Consider the following 6,159-nt stretch of genomic DNA (forward strand, 5'->3'; position numbering starts at 1 on the left):
CTAAAAAAACGTCACTTGTTGTTGTTTTATTATTTATTTATTTTATTGATTCATTCTTTTACGAACTTAGAACTTTCTGCAACTTTTTCATTGACGAAAACAATTTAGACACAATAACCCGTATGGAGGTACTTTATCAAACTGGGTGCTTTTTCAGTCTGGGGAAAGTTACATCGAAAGGGAGGTAAATTAAAAAGATGAAAACAAGCTAAACCAATACTACAATTATTTTAATAAGACAGTAAGGAAATCTTGCCAGAGTGCAATACAAGTGAAAAGTGTCATTTTTCTCAGTTTTATCAGAAATAATCAAAAACTCACAAAATAGCGCGATAAGTGAGTTTAAAAAATAGGTGGAAATGAACTTGGTGTACAACAATAAACACTGAGCTCAGCTTCACAATAAAACAAATCGAAAGCAAACAGCTTAATGGAAAAATTACAGCGAAAAACTTGAGCTTTGCATTTGCAAGGAACTGTTTGCACTGAATTCCTACAGAATGTTTTCATTACTAATTGTACTATGTATAACACATTTACCAATGGTTTGCTTTAATTCACTTTTTTTTTTTATCTTTCTGGAAAAGTTTCATTTCTTATATATTTCAAAGGCCCTTTTTGAGGGGCTTATTTTTGGAGGGGGTTATATTCGGGGGGCTTATCTATGGAGGGAAATTAGCGTGTCAAAATCGATTGGGCTAGCCTTATAGTTGAAAGGAAATTTAATATTTTTGCTTTGTTTTACTTTGTATTTGAGGGCAAAGTTTGGGGGGGGGTTATACATGGAGGGGCTTATTTTCGGAATTTTACGGTATATACACTTCTTAAATCTCTGCTTAATTATCTCCAAATAACTTAGGCTTGCGTAATTTTTATAACTTAAAAAGGCCAAAACATACACCATATACTCTGGTAAAGATTTTTTCTTAAGATACGACGAGAGGTTATATACATTTTCGTCAACTTAGGCCCGGTTCAGACGCTGACCTTTTCATGAGCCGAACCTAATTCGATTTGAGGCCTACCTGCACTGATTCAGACGCCGATCTTAATTCCAGCCGAACTAAAACTTCGAAAGGATAAAAATCCTCATTTCGTTATAATATTTTATACGTTATAATATTTTATGCACTAGGTTCGAGCGCATCAAATGATCGTCGTCTAAATCAAAGCCGTTCCAGTGTCGCTCCAAATGCGTAATTCCTGACCGAGCTAGGTGGAAAGAGCGGCTGAGCCGTTCTTAATTGATACAGACGCCGAACTTTGTATGAACCTAATTCAATGTACTAGGTTAGGCTCTTGAAAAGGATTCTGTCTAACAGTACACGTGAGTGACCACGAATTACCATGAGTGACCATGAGTGAGAGTGTATAATCACACCATTATTACGTCATTACGTCAAATCAAAACTCTTTAAGCGGAAATAAACATTTCTGGAGACTGAAAAATTAAAAAAGAACTTGGAATTTTTTTTTACGTTTTCCCCAAGGGCGAGTCCAGACAAGGTGGGACAGGGGGGAGTATAAAATAGTGTAAACCCTTTAATTCCCCTCCCTTTCCTGGCCTTTTATCGCGTTTCTGCCGGCTGCGCCATCTTGACAATCCCGCTTTCCACGTTTAACGTCTCTCGTTACCGTTCCAGAGTAAAAAAATACTGACTCGACAAAATGTTGGAAAAAAATTTGGTCAACAAAAAGCTTTAAAGTAACTTCCCACTTGTAAATAAACCAGGGACCACTTGCATACATTTTGACGTTCCACGTAAACGCTAAGCCTGGTCAATCTCTTTGTTTTCAAACGTCTAACTTACTTTTTGCGAATGGTCCCCGGTAAGACACAACTGAGCAAGAAAAGAACCGCTCACAAAGAGTGTCAATAATAATGTCAATATCAAAAATCTTTAATAGTATCGTTATCCGTGTTCATCACCAAATTACATGATCTGTCATCACCTATAAATAATAATGAAGACCGGAAACTAACGAAACCAAACTACGCTGTATCGTACTAGGCAGAGAGCTATATACGACATACACATTTGCTAGAAAAATGGATCAATTTAGGTTTCTAGGAAACTACCCACCTACCCCTCCCCTAAGCCATCATTTTGCCTTAAGTGAGAAGTAAGCGTTAATGTTAGCTTATGGGAGGGCTAGGTGGGCAGTTTCCCACAAACCTAAATTGATCCGAGAAATCTACAACAACAACAACAACCGGAAAAAAGAGAAAAAAAAGAAAAAAACTGAGAAATTTGTTGTTCGGATTAAAAAAAGGGAAAAAGAAGTTTCCCTATGCAAACGATTTAAAATACTGGGACGATTTTAACATTACCCAATTGGGGCGAGGCCGCTTCCAAACCCACCATGATAAGAATAATGAACGGTGTTCAGACATTCGCCCTCTCGGCCTTTACATCCAAACTAAAATCCGCACTAAAATGAACGATAATATGAGTTCATATAATCACATCACGTATCATCAGTTATTGTAATATCAATGCAAATCTTAACGATAACATTGGTTCAGATCGATCGAAACATGTGTTTTTAAAATCACTACATTTGTCGTTCATTTTTTTACAGGCTTTACGCGGTTTTCTGGGATATCGATGTGCATTTGCATCTGAAAATTTTATGCGAAAAGTCCAGACTCGTACACTTATTTAGGTGCATATACTATCGTTTCCTAACCAAGGAGCAGTGACCAGTAAAATAACATTTGGCTCCACACGATACCCTAAACCACAGGCAGCCCAGCTCATTACAAGAACGCGGACGTGACTCTTGCTTGCGAGCGGTGTTGCGTTACAAACGGTTATTTACAAAGGCTTGTATGGGATGCAAACGGTTTTTCTTAAAAGAGAGAAAAAATGTTAGTTTTAAATAAAATCGACTTACCTTATTGCTTTGTTGTACTCTTTGTTGTTTGCCCGCGTCTCAGGCCGTTTTGAAGCGTTTTCGACGAGTTAGCGCTATTTTGGTGCTCTGCAGCAAGACGTAAGTAAACTGGCTCCGCGAGCACATGCGAAAAAAAGTCACCAGATTTTTGCTAGCTCTCCTCTTTTTAAACGCTTTCATACACCAACAACGCAGGCGCTAGAGAAACACTGGACAAACAACGATAGTATTAAAAGACAACGTGACGTTACCTGCACGTATGCTACGCCAAAAGTGACAAAATATCAAAGATGCAACTTTATAATTCAAATCCACCAAATTACTATCAAGATCGATAAAATAAACATCAATTTGCTTTTTGAATGTGTCAAGATTGTAGAATTTAATTTTAATTCCCACGTGTTTCATGTCATGTCCCAAGAGACACCTTTTCTAAATCAAGATCCACGTTTTTTAAATCAAGAAGGGAGACGACAACTTTTGATCAGTTTTGTTTCCGAGTGAGACTGAAACCGAAAAATGTGCCAGAGTACTTTAGTTTAGATCTCTAGAAATGCAGGAGGGAATCGAAGAACTTGTCAGAAGAATCATTCGATCAGCACAAGAAGGAGTTAACACATCTCGAGCTAATGTGGCCTCAAACGTGTCAACACCTGACGAAGAACTGAGGCGGCGATTTAAGAACGAGATAGGCTCGATCAGAAAGAAAGCAGAACAGGCTCTCGTAGGAGCGCTTGTGAAATATCACCACAGACTCGCAGAACGATAAAAAAAAAAAACAAGCTTGTGGAATACTGTTACTAAGCAGACGTCTCACCAGAAAACGCAATCACCGGCCAGAAAGAAAACTGTCAACAAAGATGACAATGTAAACGAACTAGCCGAAGAATTGAAGACCAAGATTGGCGAAGTCGATGTATTGTTAGAACAGTGTATGCGAATAAACAAAGTGAATCTTACTCTTGTCTCTTGTCAGACTCCTTAGAAGTAAGGGGAAAAGGGAAAGCAAACCGCAGAGATAACAAAGCGGCCAAAACCGCGAAAGAAAAGAGAGGAGAAAAATCAAAGACAAAAAGCGCTTTTGTAACGCCATTGAGTCACGCAAACAGGACGTCAAACGGGACGTCAAAAACCTGTCAAATGAACAACTGACAGATGAGCAAATTACTCTACTATCGCGTGGTCTAAAGTTTATCCCTAAACCCGTGACAAAAGAAAATCTTGTCAGTCGTCAGCTTCTCGCGCATTTCAATCAATTTGCGAGACGAATGCGACTATAATATTATTTCACGGGGAAGAAAAGGAACCTCATCCTTTCCACGTGAAGTCGGACTGGGAACCACCAGTCCAGCCATCTGTAGCTCTGGAGACCTTTCTACAGGAGGTAAAATTAGAGCTCGCAAGTATTGAATTTGACAAGCCAAAAGATAATATATCTACGGGAGAGCGCCAAGCTCTCAAAGAGTTATTGCGCAACAAAAGCGTTATTCTTAAGAAATCTGATAAAGGTAACACCACCGTATTGATGAGCAGACAAGACAAACTAAACGAAGGTCAGGTTCTGCTTAATGATTCAAATAACTACCGACCTCTAGACAAAACAATGGTTGAAACTACAACCAAAAAAGGTCAACAACTTATTAAAACAGTGCTCCCAGAAGGCCACATTGCTAAAACGGCGGCTAAATGGCTCTCCCTAATACGCCTGATCCTCCGCAAATCCCAGTGTTTTACACACTTACTAAAATCCACAAACCGACACCTGTCGGAAGACCTATTATCTCAGGGTGTTCCGGACCTAGAGAACGGATCTCAGCATTTGTTGACCACCTTATTCAGCCAATAGCACAACTAGAAGCTTCGTATCTTAAAGATACGACAGACTTGGCTTCATCGAGAGGATTAAACTGCCATACTTGTTTCAATGGACGTCACAAGCCTATAGATGGTTTTCACAGTGACGTTATCAAACTGTTAAGTCAAAACAGCGAGGTTTTACGAATTCTTATTTAATTAGACTAGGTTGAAGATAAACAAAAAATAAATCTTTGTTCAAGTTTCCATTCCCGTAGCATGTTTCATTTCGAAAATACAGCAATACGAACTTCCGAGTTTTCACAGTGCGTGACACCAAAACAGGAATGCTGTCTCGTTGAAAAAGTCTCTCCTCTTGATTTTCAGCAGTATAACTATTTCAAGTATTACAAGATATGTTTATGCGCACGTAGGCTGGTTCTCGAGTGAAAAGAAAGAGCTTTTATAGAAAAAGTGAACTCCAGATGTTTTGTTGATTTCCGGCGGCCATATTGGAGGACCAAAACGGTACACCAATATGGCGTCTCCATACAAAGCTCTACAAGGGTGCGTGAAACGTTTCGGCAAATAACTCAGAAACTGTGGGCCACAAAGACCTGAGACTTGGACAAATTGTTTATATGTTAGTCTTTTGTAACATGTCATTTTCTCGGCTTCTTCCACTGGACAGTTTCCAATTTATTTTTTTGTTGCGTGACAATGAAAACGATCTATACACAAACATACCACAACGAGAGGGTATTACCACTGTATGCCATGCATACGAAGAATTTCACCAAGGAAACCCTCCAGTCCCTGCAAGGTTTTTAAGCGAAATGCTTAGTCTGATACTAAACTAGAAAACTCGTTCCAATTTAACGAGAAAGATTATCTTCAAACCCATGGGCACGAAAATGGCCGTAGCCTTTGTTAACATCTTCATGGCCAAAATAGAGAAAGAAATACTCAGACAGAGCAGCATTAAGCCCATCTTTTGGAAAAGGTTTATCGATGACGTCATATCAGTATGGGACACAAGCAGAAACGCAATAGAAGAATTCCTTCTAAAGGCAAACAACTTCGATCCTACAATCAAATTCACGGCTGAAATATCAGAAACAGAGACTACATTCTTGGACACGAAGGTGTACAAAGGTGTCAGATTCAACAACGATTCTATCCTTGACGTGCGAACACACTTCAAGCCTACAGAGACCCCGGGGGGGTGGGGGGTACTCCCATACATTACCTATATGGGTATGTGCCGCCCAACGGGGTCGTGATTTTGAAGCTCCTGATTTAGAATGGGGTATCCATTTCAGAGGCGTTTTCTAGAACGGGGTATAATATTTCGAACGCACGAAAGCTCCAGTTTTGTAAGCAGCCATTTGAAATTATTCAAGGACAGATTGCTTTTATAAATATGGTTCAATGCAACAAGCAAACTGTTGTACTGTTTGCACCTTA

The sequence above is a fragment of the Porites lutea genome, chromosome 9, assembly GCF_958299795.1.
Source record: "Porites lutea chromosome 9, jaPorLute2.1, whole genome shotgun sequence".
Lineage (NCBI taxonomy): Eukaryota > Metazoa > Cnidaria > Anthozoa > Scleractinia > Poritidae > Porites > Porites lutea.